A 26,360-nucleotide genomic window follows, 5' to 3' on the forward strand; every position below is an offset into this window, starting at 1 on the left:
CTATGCAGTGTTTCATTCTCTGTACAGAGAAACATTGAAGTGGGGAAAATGTGAATATTGGAGTCACATTGGCTCATTATTGAATAGTGGCACTGTGTCCTTGTGGTCACATGATCTTGAATATGTCACTTATATTTCCAAGATGAATTTCCTCATTGAAACATTTGGCTGAAAAATGTCACTGCCTCTCTGAGTATTTGTAATAATTAAAAGAGGTGAAACTCACAACCTATTATGTGGCACATAGGTGCTCAATACATATTGGTTTTTCCTTCTTCCCATCAGTGCAGAGAAAATACGGAAGGCATTTAAAAAGAAGAAGAAGAATTGCTTCAGAGGAGACAATATTTCCTACCAGGTCATCCCATAAACTCTTTTCAACAAGGAAAAATATTGCCCCTGTAACAGAACTGCTGATGTGTTTGAGATTTATTTATCTTGTAATTAAGAGCAGAAAAGAAATCTCTGAATGTTTGTCAAACTGTTGACCCGTGGACACAGAGCTATGTGAAAATAACTCTCAGGTGTTTAATGAGGATCAATAACAATTTGTGGACTGTCAGCTCTGGGGTCCCATCACCTCCAAACATGCAGGAGCCCCACTTATGAGAAGTGACACCTAGTGGGAGGGATGATAGAGTGATATCCAGTCAGCAAGATGTGCAAGAATCATTTGTGATTTCTATATATTTATGTGCATATACTATATATGCATATGTATGCATATATATGCATATATACTATTTATATATACATATTTTAGAGTACATTCTTAGCCCACCCAGCTCCCATTCCCCTTAAAAGTAGAATCAAATTTTCTATGTACTTTATTCAAACCTTTAAACAAAAAAAAAATTGGCACAGAAGCTTTTATCTGTGGATTTTTTAATTAAAAACTTTACATATATATATATATATATATATATTTGGAATGTGATAAAAACCATTCTTTTTTTAATAAAAAGGAAAAGCAAAACCTTGCCAGATGTTGGGTGGAATAGTAACCAAGCGATTCAATCAGAATTCTCCTGTGGGAGTGTGGACGCTCTCGGTCAATGTCACGGAATGAAATAGTCTCCAGTTCAGCCAGCAGTGAGTTATTCCATCTGGTTGTGGCAATTAGGAGCTGAAGATGACGGGAAGTTAAATGACTATCTTTATGAAACAAAGCAAAACAGAAAGTGGAACAGCTGGGAGGCTGGATGGCTGGGGGACACGGAATTGGATCCAGAATAGGCTATTACCTCCAGTTGCCGGTTGTAATGCCAATACAGGTTAATACGAATTGAAGGTTGCTGCTGTGTGGTAGCAGTTAGCTGTCACTTGCCTGAAATAGGACAGTAGCATACATAGGGCAGCCTGAATTTAGGTTCTAGAGTGTAACATCCTCCCTAGCCAGGGGCCAAGCCACCAGATTAGCTGTGTACAGGAGGGGTCAGGCATGAGATTCACCAGGTCATAGAACTTCACCTGGAGAAAGGATGTCACTGCGGAGACCAGGGCCTGGGAACACTGATGTATGTGTATCCTTTCTTTGCCTGTGCTATATATTGAGGAAAAGAATGCATAGCTTTTCTCAAGACCAAAGAATGGTAGAGTCAATCAGTCCTCTCCCAGTTCCCACCACCACGAATAAAAATCAAAGTGTAGCACCTACTTCAGATCTTATCTTTGGAGCTACACAGACCAAACCACAGATTTTTGGTTTATCACTTAACCTTTGGCAGACGTATTTTTGTAATTTGTCTAGCAAGGATAATAATATTATTAACCCCATAATATTTCATAAAGAAAATTTGATATAATGTATATTTTTACTATAACATATATTAAGTGTCCAGTTAATGTTAGCTCTCACTGTTATTGTTGAGTCATGCTCAAGGTTGATGGCAGGAACAGGACTCGACCCCGATCCCTAATTCACTTCTCTGGCCACTGGAAAATATAATAATCTCTTTCTTTCTTCATATTTATTATGCCCTTTGTATTTTGGCAGGACAAAGCAGGTAACAGAAGACATTGAGATCAGCGGGGCTTGATGGGGCACACCTATAATCCCAGCACTCAGGAGGCTGAGGCAGGAGGATCACCATGAGTTTGAGGCCAACCTGGGCTACATAGTGAGTTCAAGGCCAGCCTGAACTACACAGTGAGACCCTTTCTCAAAAAATAAGTAGAAAAAAAAATTTAAAAAGAAAAAAAGAGATAAAATGATTAGTTCTACATTGCAGGGGCATAAGGGTTATTTATGCATTTTGGAGTTTGCTTCCAACATTCTTTAAATGTCTTCTCTAAACTGGAATCTGGAACAGGAAATCACAAAGAGCCAGGAGGTTGGACCTTGGCTTTACAGTGCCCTCCACCCACTCTACCCAAGAACAAACTGTGAGCAAGGTGATCCAGCTGATTCCTCATTAGCAAGTGGAAGTCTCTCGAAGCAGCTCCTTCCTTGAATAGACAGAGTGGATCAGACAAAAAGGATGACAGATTAGGGCCTGTCTGGTGCCTAATGTACTGTTTACTGCAGTATAAATGACTGGTGTTTGGGAAGTGACAAATGAGAAAGAACATAAGTACAGACCTAAATGATTTCCAAGTTTCTAAAGTCAGAGTGGGCTGCGATGTTGACAGGGGTGGAAGGAGTCACGGATTGGAGTTTTGGGGTCATAAAAAAAGCATAAAGAGGACTTTTCAATTAGCCATTGATCTAAGAGCTGCCAGAGCTTTTGTGCCATGTACACAAGGTGCTGCCAAGGGGTTCACAGGGATAGGGTAGGCATGGAGCCACACTCAGCCAAGCTGCAAGATTCCCAGGGAGATGACAGGGACCAAAAATAATAAATGTGTTTGAAAGAAGGCATGAAAGAAAGAAAGAAAGGAAAGAAAGAAAGAAAGAAAGAAAGACAAGAGAGAGAAAAAGAGAGAGAAAGGAGAAGGGAAGGGAAGGAAGGAAGGAAAGAAAGAAAAAGAAAAAGGGAAGTGGGGACAGAAAGAAGGAGGTGGAAAGGAAGGGGATAAAAGGAAAGGAGAAAGGGAGGGAGACTGGCAGGGGGGAATCCAGCATATCAGTTAACCTGAAGCCTTGATATTTGAGTTGAGAGAATTTGTGATGGTCCAACTTGCCAACTTGTCACCAGAGACCATAAGAAGCCTTCAGTTAACTCAAAACCATTGAAGCCATCTAGCGTTTTTACTTAGTTTCCAATAATAATGATGGTCGTGATAATATAAGACAGGCTCCAGATACATTATTTGCAAACACATCAACATTATACCTTGCATTTTCTTTCTCAGGGGTTTATGTTCCTGCATTCACCATTTCTCCAACTAATATTAGCTGAGTGTCTATTTTGTGACATGCTGGGGATAAACTAATGAACAGACAGAAATACCTGCCCACATGGAACTTGCATACAGACTGGAAAGAACATACAATGTATTGGATACCATACCAAATTATGTAAACAATGAATGGATGCTGTGAAGGCAGTGACCTTGGGACACAGACATAGAGAGGGGTAGGGTGAGGAGAGAAGTGTGTCTGCTACTTTCTAGGAGATGGTTAGGCATGTGTTTGGGGAGTCCTGAATAAAAGAAACAAGCAACTCATGTAGCTATCTGGGGACAAGCATTCCATCTTAACAGAAGAGCAAGTGAAAGGGTCCTGAGGTCACAGTGTGGTGGAGGGATGTCAGGAAGACCAGCACATCTAGAGAGAGGGAAGCAAATGGGAAAGTAGGAAAGGAGGGCAGAGACAGACAGGGGCTAGATGGACAGGACAGGGCATTTTAGGATACAAGTTGAAGTGCTTTGTATAACTCTGGCTGATGTATTGGAAACATTTGGTGGGAAAAGGGGCCAGAATGAAAGCGAGAAGACCATGTTGGAGTGTCATAGTGCAGCCGAGCTGGTAATTCTGGGACCCTGGACAAAGACAGTAGTTTTGGATTTAGGCTATATTTTCAATGTCGATCTGATAGAATTTGCTTGTGGACTAGAGGTGAAGAATGAGAGAAACTGAGTTTGTACGTCCTTATATTTAAAAATATTTGTATTTTAACTTTTGTGCTCAATCCTCTGTTAGTTATTTGATGGCCTTTTCTTTTGAGGCAATCAGATTAAATTATAAACTGGATTAAATCAAATTATAAATTATATAAATTATAACTATCCAGAGGTCACAGAATGGCCCTGTTTTGATCACATTCAAAAGTCTACAAATATGCTATGTTTGCTCATAATGTTTTACATCTTCAAGTCAGAATTTAAAAATCTAGATATCTGAATTCTTTTGAGAAATTGTATGATTTGGAGTAAAGAAGAGCCATTCTCATAAAGGCAATTGTTTATTGGACCTGGGTAGTTATTGCTCTTTTTATGGGGAAGAGAAGCTTTTCAGTTCCTCACTGTTACAACCTGAACTCACCCCTCCCCTCCACTACCTGGGTGGTCACGATGCCATTTTCGCTCTCCACCTGCTCCTCACTGTGTAATCAGTCTTTGAAAGAGATGTCAGAGATAATCATGAATGCAGTTACCTCAGAATCAGGGATCAGGGATCTCAGGACTATTGCAAGCAATGTCCAAACCCATATTCAGCCCAAGTTTTATTTGTAAATCCATTTAATATTATTTACATAAATATAGATGTATATTATTTTTGGAGAGTTAAAATAATTTCAAATTATAATAAATAAAATAAGTATTTCTCAAGTATCAGACACTAAAAGTACAATTGCTTTCAAGAGCTTGTTCCTCTCTTTTCCTTTTTTATTCTTAGAAAGAGACTATTAGACTCAAAAGGTTGGGGACAGTTTTTCTCTTGTAACCCTCCGGTTTACTGGCAGCAAAAGGAAATCCAACAGGGATAGTTTGTTTCCAAAACTGCTCAGCTAATTAAAGAATTCAAGTCTCCTAACAGGCTGCCCCAGATCCTTCTAGCTGCTTGTTCCAAACTCAAACACCACGAGGCTAGAAGAAGATGCTTTTGAAGTTTTGACATCTGGATTCTTGGTTTTATTCCAGGGATGGCAAATTCCAGTTGCCACATGGATAGAAAAGATTTTCTCCTTGTGAGAATTGACTGTGGACAGTATCTCTCAACAGCCACACTGCTGACATTTTGGACTGGATGATTCTTTTTGTTGAAAGGATAGTGGTGAGCATTATTGGGTGTTTAGCAGCATCCCTGGCCTTTACGTACTAGTCTTCAGTGGTCGCCCTCAACGCTAATTGTCACAGTGGAAAGATCTCCAGACATTGCCAAATGTACCCCGGAGGGGGCCAGAGTCCTCCTCCACTCAGAATCACTGCTGTGGACAGACACCGCTGTTTTCCTCATTGATTCTGAGTCCCAGGGAAAGGCCTTCCCCACTCAGCAGCCAGGCATCCTGTGGGCCCTAGAGCCACTTGAACAAGTGCTCCCCGGTTCCTCCATCCCTCCTCAAGGGCAAAGGCACATTTATCTACAGCTTTTTCCCAGAGACCTGTAACTTTCACAGTGCAGTCCTTTTTCTTTATAAGTGTCTTAGAACTTTTTCACTTTCAAAACACTGATTAATGTCCCATACCTCCAACTGGACAGGTACCTGGTTTTTGTCTATTTATCTATTTGTCTCTGTTAGCTTCTAAAAACTATCTCACGTAGAGTTTCTCACTTATGTTTTTTTTTCTTTTCATATTTATTGTCTTTTGTGTTTCTCTGTGTCTTTTAAATGTAATTTTGGTCCGGAGCCAGGCTTTCTCTACTTATATCAGTATCTTGTTATCTATACCTATATTTCATTTTATGGTTTAACCTTTCAGTATATATACCCCCAATTCCTACTGTTCTTGTAAAGACTGTTTCTGGTTCCTTTCTTGACTGGTGTGTGTGTGTGTGTGTGTGTGTCTTTTATTCTGGCTTTTTCTATTTCTATCTATTCTGCTGTTTTGTAGTACCCCCTCCCATTTTGGGAGGATGGTGACATGTTTTCCTGGTATTTCTGTTTGTGACTTTTTTTTCTCTATTGACAACTCATTCCATTTCTGCCTTTCTTTTGGAAATGGCCCATCTGGACTCAGCTCCTATTGGGATCTCTTTCTCTGGGTAGGAAGTTCATCAGCCACAGAATGGAAACCTTTTATTTCTGTTCAGTGGTAATCCTAAGGGGAAGACAGGGAATGGCCCTTTCCATTAAGTGAGAAAAGGCAATTTTTTATTTGTTTTATTTCACTGAATGGAAATCTTAAAGAAAACACACATCTAGTACTAAATCTGAGAAAGTTCAGTATTTAACATTTCATAAAGTTAGTATGACAGAAATTGAAATGATTCTATATCATAAGCAAGCTTCTTAGAAAAGTCATAAGTAATATGACTTTTCATGAACTCAACTCTTTTTCTAATGCTACTGAAATAAAATCAAGGATTTATACACAAGATACTTAATGTGAAGTTCAAGAATAAGAAACTAAGAGTAGTAGTTGATGATTTATAAAGTACTTACCTTGTCCTTTGGTTCCCGAAAATGCCCAAACCAACAAGGAGGACATTGCAAGGTTCACAAGGATAATGAGAACTATTCTATCTTCTCAATTTTGTAAGAAAATGAGAATTGTAATAAACTTGCAAAACAGATTGGAATCCATCTGGTGTAGCCAAATTAATCCTCCTTTAATGACTGTTTATATTGTGTATCCAAAATCAAATTCAGTATTAAGAGTTAATCAATTACAATTTATAATCATTTTGGCTCACCAAAACAAGAGGGAATTGAAATGTGAGTAAATTTTATTTTATAGTAGGAACATGTTAAAAAACATGCCTCTTAATTGGACCATATGTAAATAATCAAATTATATCTGAAATTTTTATTGTTTAATTTTGGTAAAGGGAAAAGTAATGGCTAGTGAGACTGCAAAGCAATGTGAAGAGGGCTTGTTACTGAAGTTTGTGAGCATTGCTCCCCTCAAAAAAAAAGTCCTAAACAAAACTTGAGGGGGAAATAAACACATTAAACCATGAGTGAAAGTATTTCTCTTCTCTATAGTCCAGGATGAATGTCTTTAGTACTCTGTTTTTTATTTTTTGGGGTTTTTTTTTTTTTTTTTTTTGGTACCTGGGTTCAAACTCAGGACCTTGTGCTTGTGCAGTAGGCGGGGGCACCACTGAGCTAAATCCCTGGCTTTAGTACCCTGTTTGATGTTTCTTGATGACATTTGATCTTTTTTCTGCATAATACTTACCACAAGAAGAAAAATGGTATGTGGTGGTAGGAAGTTAAACACTGGGGCTGGGGTTCAAATCCTATTGTCTTTTCTATGCCTCTGAACAAGTAAAGTTAATGGCTCTGTGAGTAAGTTGTGTTATCTATGAGAATTGAATAATTCTATCACCTACTGCAGAGGGCTGGCATTTGTGAAGACTAAGGAATGTCAGTAAGTTGAACTGTGTTAATTGTTAACTACTGCATTTGCCAGCTCCAGAGAAACATCCTTTCCTTTCTCCTTCTCTAAGACTCTTATTTGTTTTTCTAAGTACCTGTACCTATTGTTCCTTTTGTCTCCCGAATTTGCTAACTCGTACTTGACCTTCTTCTGTCAGGAATCCCTTTCAACCATCCCCTCTGCACTGAGACTTATTTGCTGGGTCAGCCTCTATTATAACATTTCACAGGTAGCATTTGTTTCTTTACTTCTTTCTTCTTTCACATGCAAAATTGGTGAGGGCAGAAACTCTGCTCTCTATTGAGGATAAATTCTTTTTGTAGATCTGTCCCCTTGACTGTACCTGGCTCAGAGGAGATGTCAGGAAACATCTGTCTCCACTGAGTGGGTAAACATGAGTGTGAATGTACTAATGGGAACAACATGATGCAGGTTACAGCTCCCAAAATCTGTATGTTAAAGGTTTATGTGTTTATGAATAGGCAGGTGTCTCCATGGAACACTGGTGTCGTCTAGATGTTATAAGTTTATCTGGAACAGTGAGTATGAGGGAATACAGGGAATTGGGGATATGTCTCCCTTAAAGAGCTCTGTTTTTGATTAGCTGAACTGTAACTGCAGTAGACTTGTAAATATAACCTAAACTTCTCCAAAGAGTTCAGATTATACAACCTCCCTTTACTAATTTATTGAGAATCCCAAATATATTGACTTAAACAACACAGTATGGGAAACACTAGTCCTAGCTAATAAAAGCTTCTGTAACCAAGTCTTCTGCTTTTTCTTCCTCAGCCTAAAATCATTCTAAGAGTTGTCAGGGACCCAGTGAGGCCTTCATCTCTGGGGAGAGACTCATTTCAGCTGGAACTTTTAATGGGCAATTTGAAGCCATTCAGTGATGTAGAACTGCTTTAGCTCTTCTAGTCTGGTTCCATGTAACCATTTCTTCATCTCTTGATTGGCTTTTTCAGAGCAGAGGAGATGGGGCATGGTGATCTTAAAAAAACAGTTTCCAGAATTTCAATGGATTTATAGGCTTGATATCAGTTTTTTAGTATTTGTTCAAAACACCTAAATCACATGTTAAAATTACTGATTCCTGGGGTCTCTATCAGGATTTACTAAATTAGACAGCCTGACCAGGATATTTATAATCAACATTGTATCTAGGTCTACTGTGATTCTTTTGGTTCTGGTTATTAATGATTGCTCATAGACAGCCTTCAAAAATGGAAATATTTAAATACATTCATGGTTTATAAGGTGTGTTAGTTAACTTCCTATTGCTATAACAAAATTATGAGAAACTCAACTTATAAAGAGAAATGATTTACTAGGGCTCACATTTGTGGACTTTCCAGTCCATAATCAGGAGGAGGGGAGGATTGCTTTGGGTTTGTTATGAGGTAGCTCACCATGATGGGACATGTGGCACAGTAAAACTATTTGCATCATGAACCAGGAAGCAAAAAAAAAAAAAAAGAGTTTGTGTGTCAGAATCCCTTTCAAGAGTACACCTTCCATGATAGAAGGACTTCCCAGTAGACGCCAACTTCTAACATTTCCAGCACTTCCCAGCAGCACCCTGGGCACCAATACTCCACCATATATACCTTGTGGGAACACTTACCCAAACCATAGTACAAGCTCATTTCGGTTAAGTCATAAACTTTCATATATATGTAGCACTATCACTGACATTAGGGTCCTTATTATACACACAGACACACACACACAAGACACACATGGAATATTCATGTTAAGAAAATATACTTAAAAGATTAAAAGACCAAGATGTTTTATTTCATGGGAAGAATAATTTGGAGGCAAGGTGCTCAGCTTTCTGAGCCTCATCATACAGTCTGTGGGACAGAAATAGTGGCATTTGCCTGTTCTCTGCCCATAAGACTGAAGGAGTCGAATGAAAAAAACAGAAAAGCAAATATGCAGTATAATGTACTGTGAAAAATAAGCCATTATGATGTCTGTATACAAATGTGATGATATGGTACTCTAGTTACATATTCTAACATTTTTCTAAGTAACCCACTTTGGTTTATTACTCTATAGGGTTGAAGAGTACATTTTGATAACTAAGACATTAGAACAAAGAGTAATTTCAGGTTTATTAAAAATTGAACATGATTGTTTGAAGTAAGCAGAACCTTTGGGATTGTATTATTCTGAACTTTATAAAACATTCACTTTGACTCTAACAAAAGTTAAGTATGTGTTAACAATCATTATTGTAAACTATTTTAAATGATTTCATATCCTAAGCAAATTCTGGAAAATGAGTAGGAGATTCATTTGTGAATTTGACCCTTTTCCTGATGCCATTTGGAGTAGGATTAGCAAATTGTCTTATGTCTGAGAATTTCACCTCAAATTTAGGTAAAATCACATTAAATGAGTGAAATTCACAAGTCCTAATATCAAATTTAACTTTAGCTGTTTTTCCTCCTATAAATATGGGATAAACTTTTTTAAAGAGCTGGAAGCTAATTTGTTAAATTCATTCTATGAAACGTTAATTGAGAAAAGCTGGCAGACAAGATAAATTTGAGAACAGATAAAGTCAAAGTTATATTCACGTGCAGTGGTTAAGAACAAAGATATTGAAATAAATTATTTGAAATGAGGACTGTCCTTTTAATAGTCTTCACTCTTCAGCCTTGTCTCATTTTTCATTTTCATGAGGTTCTTAATATATTCTTTTCATTATATAAAGCATGCCGTATTTGGCCTTTTCATGAAAATGTATTTGATACTCTTCTTTGACACTCATTCATGTGAAAAGAACAGGTCCTATTTCTGTCCATCACCTACATGTGAGTACTCATAGAAATCGTAGCTTTTTATTAGTAAAATATACTTTATGCTTACTGTGCATCTTAATCTTAGACACCTAAAATATTTAAATAAACAATTCTATTCCCCCTTTCTCTCTATGTCAAGAGTCCTAAATGCTGAGTTTGACTCAATCTAAACTTTATCCTTCCTATATCTCCATGGGAGAAAAAGGGTATATGAAGTAAAATCACTAAACTAGGGTAGACATTCACCCCAAGTTAATCTGGGCAATTTTCTGTACCTCTCTATCTCTCTATTTATATGTCTAAATATTGCCACTTTTAAAGTAAAATTTATTTGTGTGTGTGTGTGTGTGTGTGTGTGTGTGTGTGTGTTGGCAATGGAATAGATTGAACTGGTTGTTACCTAGAATCTTTATAAATAAATATAAAGTATATGTGTATATTTTATTTTGATAATGGAGTTTTAGTATCTAGTTCATAATCTTATTGGTCTGAATTTAGATCTTTCCAGGGGAAAAATTACTCATATATGATTTTTTTCTTCTGAAAGTTATTATTTTCTTCTTGAAATCAAAAACATATTGCAGATTTTCACACTAGTTTTTCCATATTAAAGGATAGTTGCATTTCACTCCACACTGTTAGAGCCTTTAGGACATGTATGAGAAACATAATTATAAAGTTTTGAATTCAGAAATTAGTAAGGCTGTTTATGAAATATTGAGGGAATACTCTTTCTACTTCCAACTTCTTATAACAGAATTCCAAAGCACCAAATATTCTCTCTTCTATGAAGAAGCACCATGATCTATTGATTTTTTTAAATTTAATATGATCTTGTTCGGATGGTTTTTTTTCTGGAAAGGAGAAAATTTCTCAAAGTAAAAGGAGGTCATGACAGATACTTCCCAATGGTGGTGGTGACCTGTACAATGACAAAGACAAAACAACAAAAGTGAAAGTCACTATACTGAACAGAAACCAAAACTTAAATTGCTTTATCATCATTTTGTTACGTTGTGTTCTTTTGAGTCTTTTTTAAAGGAAGTTCCTTTAGATAAGGACAGACAAATTGGCAGCAGTTTGTGGTTTATTATAATGATGGTCCCAAAGGGACTTGGCTTTCTTGGTGACTTTGAAGTAAATGCAGTGTTCAAGATGTTTACTAACAAGGCTAGATGATGAGATATTTGGGAAAAGGTGCGGATACTATTTTATGGCATTGTTGACTATCACAGAGAATGGAAATGGAGAGAGATCTAGGTCAAACTGTGTTGGTTAATTTTAATAGACATTGTGAATGACAAGATTTCCACTTCTCTTAGGAGAATAAGAACGTTGAAAAGTATCTTGAACAATTGCTGGCCATTTTTTCAACTGCTTTTCTTTAACTTCCAATACATTTGATTTATTCCAAATTCCCAATTTCTTGTTGAGTGACATTACATTTGTTTACAATTTACTTGGGTTAAAAGTATGTTTTTGAGAGGAGAAAAATGAAGTGTGTTAGCTTCCTCATCCAGAGTCAGATTCCACAGATGTGTAAAACTCCTTTCCAGGAGATCTAATAAGCTACTGGGGAAGCTTCACCCAAAGATGAGGATCATTTGAGCAGTTGAATATATTGCTTTCCCCCAAAACTGTTACAGAAAGCACATGTTTGCATGCATGTATGCATAATGCACACAAAGGCAGATTATTCTGACCCCTACAACCACTATTGCATTGTCTAGAGAACATTTCAATGCTCCTGCCTCTGAGTTACTTAGGAAGCTGTTATTGAGGCATGTGAAAGCGACTTATCAAGTGACCATTACTTCTTACCTTCTTAATTCTATGCCACTTAGACCTGTTAGAAGCAAATAAAATGGATGCCTTCTGGCCACATTAGAATTAGAGTGAAGCAAGAATGAATTTGTCTTAGAAAGATATTTTAATTCTAAAGGTAAAAGGGGTTAGTGGCCTCTACCTGTGGGGTGTGTGTGCGACAGAATAAAGGGTCCTGATATCTTTGGTTCCTCCTTTCTCTTCCATATTCTCCCTCTCCCAGGTGCCACTTTGAGAGGAGATTCACTCCTAAAAGAGTGTGTCATTTTAAGTTGACTTTCTTGGAGCTGAGCTAAGAGCCATTGCCAAGGCCAGTGGGCGTAAATTCAGTCTGTCTGACAGGAGATGAAGGGCTGCGGGATTTATGACTTATTTGAGTTCTCATATATCACCTTCTGTGTCGCTCGCTTATGATGGCCCTGCCAAAAGATAAAGAAGTGTAGGACGCTTGGCACGGGCCATGGTGACAGGCCAGGGACAAATGTCTCTGTTGGGTAAATTGATTTGAATGGCTCTAGTAAAATATCAGGTTAGGCTCAAAATATGATTGGGTTTAATGATCCTGCTGACTGCATAGACCGTGGGGATTCCAACTCTGGACAAGTTAATTAAGGCACTCTGGAAAGGCAATTTGTAAATTGGATATTTGTAAATCCATATAATTACTAATGTCAGTGAATCCCACCATGTAAAACTAGACTTGTTCTCACATGTAATGAGTTGAATCTTCATTGAATACAGGAAATATTGCTTGCAATTTATAGGGTATTTATCTGGGAAAAAAAACTGTTGAGAATATTTTTTTCCTCCACACCCATGAGTCAACAAGCAGAGATGCAAAGCATAAAATTATGTACTGAAAAGACAGAGAACATAGAAACAGTTTCTTCTGCCCTGATAAAATTTAGTAGACAAACAATATAAAAGTAAGGAAAGGATTTTTACTTTGTGTGAAAGTGGAGGTATGTTGGGTCATTAAATCAAAGATCAAATGGAGTAATATTTTAGTTATGAAGAAAAATTTTGTTATTTTTGAATGTGGCCATTCAATTAAAAATAATAGAGTTCCAATTTCTTTTAGGACCAAAATATGTAGTAGATTTTTCCTTTTTGCGTTTAAAGTCACTCCTAATTTCTGAGTTTACTTCTCACAATAAGCATGGTTTCTTCCTGGTCTTATTTCCAGCTAATTACTGTTGATTGCTCATACTTTCATTTTATTTTGGGGCAACAATGAATGGCTTCATCTTCCAATAGTGTTACAAAATTGGAACTATTCATTTGAGCTTTACACTTTTCCTTTGTAGCAAGGAGCCCTATTCATATCAAAATCCATTCCAAGGAGAGCTCTCCCTTGATGTTAACTGGTGAGCAGAATTCCTGGCTATCTGATCTTCTGCTGCCTGGTTCTATCTTGAACTTGAAGCAAATTATCCATCTTTGTTTGACATGAAGTGTTGATTTATTTATTTCAGTGAGTGAGAGATCTAGAGTTCCCACTTTAATGAATGTGAGGAGGATAGGAAATTGGGTTTAGAAAATGATAAAAATTTGTTGTTGAATGTGTTCTGCTTTTAGAAATGAAAACAAAACAAAACAAAAAAGCAGAATTACAAGAGTCAGCATTTGGGAGTGTTATGCTCATTTGTCAATGTGCTATAGAGTGACAATGCCACAACCTAACTCTACATTCTTCGGAGAGACCCCTGCACAATCACAAAACTTGAAATCGTCTTCATGGAATCCAGAGATGTCCTTGTCTTAGAATTGATCTTTAGGGTAACATTTATCTTATATTCATCCACTTTTTCATCTAGAGACAATATACTCACTTACTGAAAAAAATCCATTTGCTCAGATCTCATTTTAGGTAATTTCCCTTTTCCGATGTTAATGGACTCCCTAACTGTTTTATGGGCCTCATAGTTCCACCAGTTTCTAACACGGGACTAATAAAACAGTTACTACTAAGTGCTTACATTGAGTTCTTCCTTTATCTCTATTTTTTCTTTATATGTAGGTATCAAGAATCAGAGAGAATAAGAAACATGCCTAAGGTCATAGATCTTGTAAGGAACAAAGTGACTTTCATCCACGATGGCCTTTATCACAAAATACATGCCTCAGCCACACCATTTTCCCTGTTGCTATGTGGTAGGTACTCATTCATCTGTCCACTTCCTTCTCTAGCTTTGGGTCATACTACTTTCCCTCTGGCTCCACCAGTCTTTCTGACCATCTGTCCCAGTCTGGGATACATGCAGGTTGCCCTTAATGTACTTTTCCATATTCTGTTCATAGCATCTTTATTCTACTTCAGTTCTCAATCATATGTTACTCCTTCGAAGTATTCTGTTAATCACAGTTACATTTCACCTTATTTCTCTGCTTTCCTTTGCTGCAATGACCTAGTTTTATAATTATTTTGGTTGTTCATTGACTTGTTAAATATCTGGCTTCCTTCATCTTCCTACCCCCAAAGTCAAAATGTAAGATTCCTAAAAGCATAAATCCTGGCTCAGTTGTTCATGCCTCTGCTCAACAATATCCTGTACATACTAGACCCCAATAATTATTTCACAAATGAATGAATACCTGAGTGAAAAATGTTCCTGGAGAGACAGAATAGAAAACATATAATTCTAATTCTAGGAAATGTTGGCTAAATGTTCTAACAAACATTTTAGCAAAATGCCACAGATACACAGAAATTGATGAATGAAGAATGAAGAAACACTAAAGGGTATTAGAATGTTATAGGAGAAGGCCACATAGGAAAGACTGGAGGTTGGTAGGATTTGGTGTACAGATAGTGGGAAAATCACCCCTAGAGCTAGAATAATATGAACACGTGCACAAAGTTAGACATGTATTGGCTGACAATCATGTCACAGTAAACAGACCAGAATTCAAGTCTTGACTTTTCTTCTTAGTAGCTTAGATTTTGGACTGTGTGTTTAATCAATATTTTTTGAGTGCACTGTAAATTACATGCACATTAGGACCATTATTTCTCCCTGACTCTGTTTCTTTGGTTGCTAACTGAAAATAGTAACTCATGATTCAAAGATTTTTATCAAGTAATGTATGTCAGAGAATCTGGACTTTAGCAGCTACTTCCATTCATGTGATTGTAGCTGAGTTTAACCTGCTAAATTTGCAAATGGGTTATTTAAACTCAAGAAGCAACTCCATTACAATACCATAATTAGAATGGAAAAATCACATTTGCAAAAACTAGACTACTTTATGAGTAAATATAGCATATTCATGATGTGCTGGACCTGAGCTTAGGGGAGATAAATTCTAGTTTTAACATAGCTTTAGGTTCTGAAATACACTGAAAAGTTCAATTTGTCCTGTCACAGGAACCTTATCTTTAAAACTTTTATTATTATAAAGATACTAGAATGTGAACTGAACCTCTTCTTGAGGATTTCAGTCAGGAAAATGAAGATCACTTCTCTCTAGAACATTAAGTTTAAGCAGAAAGTTGCCATACGAAGTATTAGAATAGAAATAATGTGAAAAGAAGAGTGAGGCATTTAGGCACTTTTGCAACGCAAAGGTGCTACCGCCAAGTCGTGATTCTATTACAAAAATCTATATAAATTAAAACTGAATAATGATTCTGGGGTTAGTCAGTCCGCCTAACGTTTTAGGGCTTGTCACTGTGAATTGTGGTATCACTTACCAAGTACTACTTAAAGAGAAGAATGAGAGAGGAGGTGACATTTGAATAGTGAGCAACTAGAAAATGGTAAAGATGATGTGGAAGGGGAAGCAAAGGGAAGTGAACATGGGAGAAAAACAAAGTGGAGAAAGAGTTCAGCAGAGCAAGAGGAAATTAAATGGGGGGGGGAGCAGTTCCCAGTGGGAAGCAAGGCTTCTCATTTGTCTAACAAAACCTTCTATGTGGCCACTTCATTGAAATGAAAACAATTGCGTTGAGAGCCTGTCAGTCTTCCTTAAATAGAGATGGTTCCCTGTATATTCCATTGGTTCTCAAAGGATACCTGCAAAATTCTAAAGCTTGGCCGATGGACTCTCTCTGTTAAGCAGTAAATAACACTAGAGCTTGTGCCAGATTCAAGAGATTATGTTGCAAGGTCTGAAAAACATTGAAATACCAGAATCTTTTATCACCCACAGTAACACTTACTGGATAAAAATTTAACTCATGCTTTTCCTATTATCTCCATTTTAGAGATGAATAAGCTGAGGCTAAAACTAGCTAAGCACCTGATCCAAGGTCACCTGGCTTATGAATGATGAAGCTGGATTTTAATTTTATTCTGATTTCTTAGCTCATACTCTAAAACACTACTCTGACCTGGGAGAGCCATTTTCTAATGCATTTTCCACTACAATTCTTTCATAACAATTAGTATGCATATATAATAAGTGGGTTGAAAGTTATCTATTATTAAGGAATAATTTTAAAATATAAGATGAAATTCTGAGAAAGATTCCTTTTCATTCTTTCTTACTCTTAATGTTGGTTTGAAAATATGAACAGAGAAGGGATGGCAAGTGTACCATTGTGCTGGTATAGCTGAAATTGCTCACTTTAACAGTTCAGTTCTGCCATCTGGGTTATTGCAGATTCTCCTAAATTGGTATGGTCTGTCCTGTTGTCTTGGAAAGGGAACAACTAGTGCAGGGGAAAGGATTCAAAATGCAGCAGAGGGATTTTTTTGGGTAAGATTTTACTTACTTGTATCACTGCAGTACAATGACTAGCCAAAGTCAGAAATCTTTTATTTCCACTCAGTGAGCAGCCCAGTAAGGCTTCAGAACATACGGCACAAATAACTGCCATTTCATTTTTTTTTTTGAACCTCTTTAAAAAAGTTAATCAAGAATTCATTTTAAAAAAGAATAATCCTGTATTAAATCAAGCAACCAGTCTATGAAATAGAAATTAAAGAAAATGAAATGGTGGTAATTCTCATACAAATATTAAACTCTGTCAAAAGGCCTACCGAGTGAATTGGTTAATAAGCACCTGCAATTTACTGTCCGCTGGGTTCTTTTTACTGGCACCATTATGGTTCATTAGTTTGCTTCCATCAACACTGCTTGCTTCTAATTCTTGACAAAAATCTGTTTTACATACAGGGAATGGCCAGGAGATTTGCAAGCAAAGCAAGCCTATGACAGGAGTCATGAGTCCTGGAGGGTGTAGGTCGATGTGGAGTGGGATTGAGGTTGTTAGCAAGGTGACTACCTGCTTGAGTAAAGCCAGCTGGCACTGTGAGCCTCCATCCTTTTAGGCCTAGTGACCATTCCTGCTAGAAAAGAAACTGGATGATTCAAAATTAAACACTCACCCAATTTTCCTCAAATCTTTTATTTCTGAAGACTGTTAAGTCAAAGAGATATGGCGAATGACTTTGTGCAGTTCACTTGGATTCTATCATCTTGGAATGTGGAGTCTGGAACAGCCCTCTCTCTGCCCTCTTTGGCTCAGGTGGGCTCATTCAGGACAGGAACAGCAGGCTGCTCTCTCCTACAGGGGCCACAGCGTGGACAGTAAGTGTTTCTGGTTGGATACAGGCTGCCACATCAGGTTTCTACTACTGAAAATCATCAGTTAAATGGCCTTCTTGGTCTCATGGGAAACAGCATATAGTTGGAAAAGATATTGAGGATCCCTGAGAAAAAACGGAAGGTGCCAGGTGCGAGTCTTTCCTGAGTATAGCATGGCTCCCTGATATCAGGATTTCTCAACCTCAGCATCATTGGCATTTGGATTTGATGTTTCTTTGTTGTAGGGGGTTGTCCTGTGCATTGTAGGATACTTAGCAGCATCTCTGTACTCTATACACCAGATGCCAGTAGCACCTTTCCTAGTTGTGATAACTAAAAATGTCTTCAGACCTTATCATATGTCCCCTGTAGGGAACAACCATGCCAGCAGGGAACCACTGACATTAGTTTTGTTCTCTTTGAAATAAGACCACTGATTTTTTTTTCTTCCTCCTCATGATCCTCAGTAAGGTGAAGTCTTCTTTGGAAACAGACTTCCAACATCAACCACTGATTGTTTTTGAAAAAACACATTACATTTTAATCTTTTCATGGCTTGCAGTCCCCAAATGTGAAATGGGAAGGTGAGGAGGGGAATAGTTACATACACATATTTTTTTGAGTTGAAGTCCTCTGAGTTTGAGGTAAAGATTTGCTATCAACTAGCTGCGTAACCTTGGCCAAGTGAAAAGGGCAGTACAGCTCCAAGTTTCCTTGTCTTCACCTGCAGGGTGAGGGGGGTAACAACGGCACCTCATTCCTGTGGTTGTGGCAATGATTAAATTGGACAGAATAGCAGAAGCTCAGAGTACAATGACTGCCACATGTGGCATGCTGAAGAAATGCTTGTTGCAATTATTGATGATAATGTTTTTGAAAATCAGTTTATTATTAAATCAGAGCTTAATTTTTTGTAACCAAATATTTTCACACTTTTTACTTCCAGATATATTCTATCCACTCACAAGGGCCCCCCTCCACCTCATACACACCGTCCATATGGCCTGAGGAGCTCTCTGGTTCTGCAGAGTATCTTTGAACAAATCAGCACATCAGTTTTTCCTGCTTCTTCTACGACCATCCCTAGTTTTATCTTCCACTTCTTTTATTGCAGAACCGCCAACAGATGAACTGCAAAGCATTTCCTTGATTTGCAGCCTTGGCACCAATGAGGAAACTCCTATAGTAGCTTTTGATTTTATGCTTCATTGCTTAGGCCACATCATAAACATCATGGCATCTTTAAAAAGAAGACAAACAATGACAACTCTTTTGGCCTCAGCTTCATCAAATCCATGCCGGTAAAGGCACAGAAAAATAGATGATGAGAAAATTCTCTCCCTTTTTTTTAAATGCTGCAGAAACAAAGTGACCTTGAGAGAGCACCAGCTCAGTGTTTACTTTTCCTGGTGCTGCCCACAGCCCTCCTTCTTCACCTCCTCCTGCTCTCCAGTCAGCTCTTCAACAACCTGCAATCACTCTGCCTCCTGCTCCAAATTTATGACCAGGAACAGGCCATAAAGAGAGAGGGCCAATCCTAATCCCAGGCATTGCACCGTCCTGTTTGCCAGAGGTACGACAGCTTGATGGGGCCGTAAAGAATAAGCCTGCATCCCCACAAGCACCATGAATCAAGCCCTACCATAATGACTCGGAGGGCAGCTGCAGTGACTGCAGGTGACTCAGAGCCCCAGACAGGGCTTCCCCTAAACCACCTAGGACAAAGGGTGCTCATGAGTGTCCTCTTTGTGGTCTAGCCTGACAGTCCAGGGTCATCTCACAACTAAGAAGAGCTCTCCAGCTCACAGATCCATAGGGAGCAGATGTTTGTGGATGCCTAGAGTCATAAAGGCTTTAAGGACCTTTAAATGGTCCTCCTACAAGAAGTATGTGTGGACTAAGACTGTGCCTTTCTTACCTTTTATACCTGTAACTACCACTTAATGTGCATCTTATTAACAAGCTTTTCTCAAAGTTCCTAATGAATCAAAATCACCAAGTGATCTTGCTCAACTTCTGATCCACTCGGCCTTGGGAGGGGGCTGAGAGTTTGTATTATTTATTTATTTATTTATTTATTTATTTATTAATGTTTGTACTGCTGAGGATGGAACCCAGAGCCTCACACATGCTAAGCACCTGCCCTACCAATAACTTATACCCATAGGTCCAAGAGTTTCCATTTTTTACGAACTCCCTGGTGATACTGACGGTCTTCATTTTTCTACCACATTGTGGATCATGAACTCTTTAGTGTTTCAGAGCTTTCTTTTTCCCTGTGTTTCCTTTCTCCACCTATGCAGTGTTTCTCAGGACATGGTACTTGTCAACATTTACACGAAAGTGCTGTAATCTCACAAATTAGTTTTGGGAAAAACTAGTTTCCTTTATGCCTACGAAATATGAAATTCTGAAAACTAGAAGCACATAGTTATCATTGGATTTAGTCCTCACGCTTGAGTATGAGAACTTTTTAAATAGTACATTTACTTTAATCTCACTGTTTTTCTGGATTTTGAAGATTAAGTGAGTTACTGCATGTAAAACTTAGAATTCCTCGCACTTAGTAAGTGCTCCTACTATGGAGATATGAATTTTATTTTATCCGCTTTCATTTAGAGAATAAGAAGCAAAAACAATCAAGTTTCCCTCCTAGGACAAAACAAAATGTAAACCAAAAGCTCCACTAGTATCACCATCATCACTTACTTTCAGTTTCTATGAAGCTAATCTCTTAGATTACTTTGAAATAGATCAGATCTGGAAAAAGTTAAATGTTTTGTGTTATAGTCACGACAAAAATTAATTTGAGATAGATCATAAACCTAAATGTAATAGCTAAAATTATAAAGCTTCTAAAAATGTATGGACATACCTTTGGAAACTTTAGGTAGGCACTGATTTTTTAGAAAGAATACAAAACCACTCAGAATAAAAGAAAATATCAATCAGTAGATTAGGTTTGTTCAAAATTAATATTTTCTGCTCATCAAAAGTTATCTTTGCAAAAGCTAAAAGACAAGTTAGACTATTAGAAAAATATTTTCAAGACAAATCTAAAAATGGACCTCTATTTAGAATGTATAAAGATCTACCACAATAAAAACACAAATGATAAAAAATGAGCATACTGAAACACTTCATAAAAGAAAGTAGGTTAACAATTAATAGAATCACAAAAAAAGGCTCCATGACTTTAGTAGTCAAGGAAATAGATCTTAAAATCAGTATGAGATATCATTTCAAATCCTCTAAAATGTCTAAAATTAGAAAGACTGAAACAACAAAAATCCTTGAACTTTAAGACTACTTTGCACTTGAGAGTGTAAAATGGTACAACTACTTTGGAAAATTGTTTTGTAACTTCTGATATAGGGAAACATACATCTAAACTAAAACCCAGCAAGTTTGCTTTTGGGCCTTTATCCAAGAAAGAAATGAATATAGCAATTTACCAAAAGGATTTACAGTGGCCTTGAACTGTAAAGAAGACAGGTGCCCATGAACAAAAGAATGGATGAACAAAATGGGTAAACAAAATATGGTATATTCATACAGTAGAACAGCAATACTCAGTAAAAATAATTAACTCTGGATAAATGCAACAACAAATATGCATCTCAAAAAAGCAAGTTTATTGAGGAGGAGAGACAAGAGAACACATACTATATAATTTTATTTATATAAATTTCAAAAACAGGCAAAACTAACCTGTGTTAGGAATCAGAATATGAATTATCTACAAAGTGTGGATATTGGACAAGAAGGGGCTTGAGTGAGCTTTCTGGGATGGTAGAAATATCCTGTACACTGTTAGAAGTGCTGGTTTCAGGGATATAGTGATAAAACTCATCCAATTGTATACTTAAAATCATGCTTCACTTTGTGTAAATTGTACTACAATTTAACTTAATTACTCTTCATTCTAAGAAAGTCTCTATGCATTTAAAATGTTTGCTACTCCTTTCCCTCTATCATAATTTCTAGTCTGCAGTTGACCATCATCTGGGAAAAGAGAAATAGAAATACTATAACAGTAAGCAAAAGTCCTTTAGTTATTTATGTCCATCTGTCAAAAGCCTACTCTATCCCCTGTGGGTAAAATATTCCATTATGAAGCATCACCAGGGGGAATCTCTTGCACATACCATTTCCGTACAGGATTCTACTCTTTGACCTTCCTGTCTCTGTGTTGTCCTGAGTTATTTGTTACAGAATGGAATCGATGGTCCTTTCCACCTTGGCTGAACTCTTCATTTAGATTTTTCCAAGCACATTATGAACTAATTCATTAGCGTCGTTGTAAATGGTAATGTCCTGTGAAAGAGAGGGGTGATGGCACCAATTAAAATAATCTTGTAGTCACACGTCAAATCAATGTCAGTGCAAACACATGAACCATGAATTGATGCATCCTCATTCCTTCACCAGATTGACAAGAGCACACTGTTCGAAACTAAACTGAAACTTCAGTGCACATGTACAGAACATACCATGGTGCCTTTGACACGTGGATCTGGAGAGAGAAGGAAGCAGAAGGAATGGTAATACACAAGCACATACACAAGCAGTACACAAGCAATACACAGCACATGCCTGGAAGCAAGGGTATCAACAAAAGAATATTATGCATTCATTCATAGAATTTCAAGGCCATGTGTGGCTCAGTGATTTTGTCATTGACTTCATTGAAACCCAGATCAATAAAGCCAATTGCCAAGGTCATATACCTTGTTCCCTCCCAGATCCCCTGAGTCCTAGCCCTCAGTCATTGGCACTGTGGACTTTCTGTGTTCTAAATCCACAGAAGATATTTCCTTCTTCACTGGGCTCTCTGAAGTTTCATGACAGAAGTATTTAGATGCGTTGTTGTCTTGACAACCTGACTTTAAATAAATAATATAATAAAAATTCTCTTCCATGTCTAATGACAGCTGACAACGACAGAGTGAAGACCCTGTGCCCAGTATCCTTTTTATTGTTTATATGAATTGATTTCTTTAATGTTCTCAACAATCTATAAGGAAATACTATGGGTGTTCCCATTTTATTACTGGGGATGTGGAAACAGTGAGGTTAAAATACCTGCCTCAAACCATTCAGCTTGCAATGATTAGAGCCAAATGAGACTGTAGGATGCTGCCTCCCACGGCTGTTTCACAGCCCTGCTTCCTCTCTGTAGGAGAGGAAGGTAGAGCTTTCTTTCCTTTGGAAAAAGCACAAATATCTGAATGATAAGAATGTTTGAGCAATTAATCACTGTACATAATAACAATTCCCATTAAATGGGCAATTGTCACTATGCAGAATAGTTTGTCTCATTTGACATTTTCAAAACCCAGGAAAAATATATTATTATCATCTATTACATGTGAAGAAACTGAAGCTGGCAGTTTTAAAGGAACATGTCTGTAGCCACACAGTTATAAAGAGTGTGAACTGCAACAGACTGGCTCTGAGGACTACTAGCATTTGTTCAGTCCAGCTTTTTTTTTTTGGCACTGGGGATCGAACTTGGGTCCTTGCGCTTGTGCAGCAGGTGGTGCAACCACTGAGCTAAATCCCTGGCCTAGTCCACCTTTAATGGATAGATACTGAGCAGTCTACACTAAATAAAACTTCATGGGAGAAACATTTATGCTTAGCTATTTCTGAGCTACGTCTCTGGTTTGATATAGAGTGCCTTCATTTTTATGGAGTTGGCATCCAACTGATTTTAGAAAGAAATGGCTTCTCTCCAAGGTCTGTCTGGTCAGTGTGACCTGACACATTCTGAACCAGTAATTCTCAAGAAAGGGCAGAATTAGAAGAGGTGGCAACACCCTGCTGGGGAGGTGACAACATATGGAAGAGGGGAATGGAATGCTTGCTCGGAATATAAGGCAGTGCTAGAGGACTGATTATGAACTTGACATAAGACTCATTTTTCCACTTCCCCTCACTACAATGGGCAATTTGGCATCAGGCAAGCACAGTTAGCATTCATACTGTTTTTTTGTAGATGGGGAGGAAACTAAGTTTCTTTTTCAGAAATTGTTTTTCTCTGAGTTGTGCTTAGTCACAATTTTTTATTTACTTAATTTTTAATTCCTCCTAAAAGCATGAAAGTGTTTTTTTATGTGTGCAGAAATCTGCTTTACACAGAGATAGGCAGAGCTGCCGCATGCCTATCCCATCCTAGTTGTAATGATGGCTCTGAAGCATAATGAAAAACTTGGAAGCAACTCATCAAAATCCAATTTTATGCATCTGTTGGAACTTCAGATTCGTGGGGAGCATTTCTAAGGAATTAAGGCCCTTACTAGGGACAGGAAATGATTTCTAGGGAAAAAGTGAGGTCAACCTCAGGCCAGGAAATCATAATTCACATTGTTACAAGGCACTGAGACTGATCTTTCTGCATGCCAGCTTTCTGGAATATCTGAGACTTGTGAATCTCATTTGCATCTTTCAAACCTTGGCATAATTATCCCAGATTTACTCTTGGCTTGTCAAGATGGTGGGCCACATCCTGCCCAAGCCCTCATCCGGATGGGTGGATTGTGACGAAAGGCCCAGCTTGAGCATCTGTGCCCCTAGTTTTAGAGATGAGCAGTTTCTTCTTCTGGGAACTTTCTCACTGCCAGGGGACCGGGTGTTAAGCGTGTGTGTTCCCTGAGTTTCGTTCCACAGACCTTCATCTTGTGAGTAATCATTCCAAGTAAATACTGACCCCCTAATCTAGATGCAAAAACTGTTAGGAAAAAAGGAGATATAACCTAACTTGCCCATTAGGGATTCGAGGCTGCTGGTTTAGATTCCCTATCTTTGATGTTTTTAGCGTTTTCATACTCACATTGGCTCATCCCTCATGTCATTTCTGTTGTGTGCATGCTTGTGTGTGCCTAACAAGGACATACAGTAGCCAGGGGGCCATTGAGTACCAGGTGGTGAATGAAAGTGGGGATGGTATAAGGAATCTGTCTCTTTCAGAAAGTGCTATGATTCTGTTCGTTTTCTTTCATGTTTCAATCATTATTTAATTCATTCATTTATGTAACACTCATCTTGACACCACCATGTACACTTGTTCCTGTGCTGGCCCTGGAGATCTATGAATGAATACAGACAAGCATGTTACTCTTATGCAGGTGACATTGTCACATCTAGGCATGGTTGAGAACTCAAAGCCACTAAACTCACTGACAATAACACCAGGCATTTACCCAGCACTTAGTACATCAGGGGCAGTTTTAATGCTTCTTCTGTGTTAACTCATTTAATTCTTTCAACAAGCTTATAAAGCATATGCTGTTAGTATCCTCTTTTAGAGATAAGGAAACTGAGTAGCAATGACTTTAGGTAACTTGCTCAGGGTCACAGAGATAGGAAGTGACAGAATTTGAACCAGGGCTTTCTGGCCCCAGACATGAAATCATAATACATGGAAAAACAGGAATTCTCTTGAGTAGTTAGGAAGTGACTCTCAAGGGAAAGTTATTAGAGCTAAAACACAAAAGCTTGGAAAGTCCCTGGATAAAATGGGTGTGTATATGGATTTTGCATATGAGTGGGTGTGTGTGTGTGTGTGTGTGTGTGTGTGTGTAATATATGTGTTTTATTTTAGGGGTAAAGCAGAAGCCTAACAGTATTTCTACAACAGAAAATAGCATTTATGGTGGTCCTAAGGGAGAGTGAGAGGAAAAATACATAAATAGAAGCTTGGACAATTCAAACAACTAAAAGGCCACCAGTTATGGTAGAAGTTGAAAGACAAGCGAGGTTGTAATGGTGTGGGGGTAAAGGCCAGTCATACAGGGTCTTATGTACCAAGATGAGAATAGAAAATTACCGACAAATTTTTAAATGAGAGCTACCTAATTCAATTTTGATTTTAAAAGCTCACTTTTGTTTTTAGGACATAAGAGCTGGGGACTCTTACAGTCATCCAGGCAAGAAAGAAGGGAGCTTGGCCTTGAATGAATAGTGAGGTTCTCTGTGTGGTATAACATTTTAAGAGCTTCCTGGAAGAAAATCTCCCGTCGTATTGTGTTTAAAGCTTCCTCTTCATACAAGAGGCATTTTGGCTTAAGCAAAAACTTTTCACACAAATTCATACCATTTAGGGATTCATTCTTTGTGCAAGGAGTCCTTCTCTACCCAGAGGACTTCTGCTCAAAACATGCCATTGAGGGCTGGGGATTTAGCTCAGTGGTTCTGCCGTCTGCCTCACAAGTGCAAGGACCCAAGTTTGATCCCCGGTACAAAAAAAAAAAAAAATGCCATTGACAGAGCAAACCCCAGTAGCAAAGACAGACTGTGGTTTCTGTGTACCTTACATGGAACATCTGTTCTGACCACTTGAATGTGGAGCCAGTGCCACTAGCCAATACCTATTTGTCCTGTGGGGTACTCGGGGGGTTTTGACAGATTTTTGTCTCCTTCATTTCCTTATCCATGGATACCTGACAGCAACTTTTGAACTACTACAAACACAATAATAATAGTCCTTTTCTGAAAGAGTGTCCTGTGAGCTGAAGGCTATGGAAGTAGAGAAGAAAATATAGTATTTCCTGAAATATAAACAGATGTGACTTTGATTACCTTTTGTGAGCCATGAGGTTCCCATAAGTAGATGTTGTATGTTAAATACAGTGGTGGCTTCTTTGTGAGGCGTGGAAGTTTCACATAAGCAATCCTATGTGGCCCCATTTGCATTAGCATGTGGTGTGCCACTACCCTCTGCCTACCACTGTGACTTTCTCTGGGCTCCTTCTG

The 26,360-nt window shown here is 38.0% G+C and overlaps 1 protein-coding gene and 1 pseudogene across 2 annotated transcripts in view; both read left to right on the forward strand.

Annotated features, from left to right (window-relative positions):
* Nrxn3 (neurexin 3) overlaps positions 1–26,360 on the forward strand; it is a 1,580,164-nt gene that overhangs the window by 814,688 nt on the left and 739,116 nt on the right.
* Positions 1–26,360, forward strand: part of LOC147822777 (WW domain-binding protein 2 pseudogene) — a 147,032-nt pseudogene that overhangs the window by 38,089 nt on the left and 82,583 nt on the right. The window contains exon 1 of the transcript XR_015444951.1: positions 1–26,360. This exon is cut by the window's left edge and continues 38,089 nt beyond it; it is cut by the window's right edge and continues 82,583 nt beyond it. The product of XR_015444951.1 is annotated as a WW domain-binding protein 2 pseudogene (transcript).

The sequence above is a fragment of the Heterocephalus glaber genome, unplaced genomic scaffold, assembly GCF_053883595.1.
Source record: "Heterocephalus glaber isolate CG9 unplaced genomic scaffold, H.glaber_assembly_v1.0 deba00001608, whole genome shotgun sequence".
In the NCBI taxonomy this organism is placed as follows: domain Eukaryota; kingdom Metazoa; phylum Chordata; class Mammalia; order Rodentia; family Bathyergidae; genus Heterocephalus; species Heterocephalus glaber.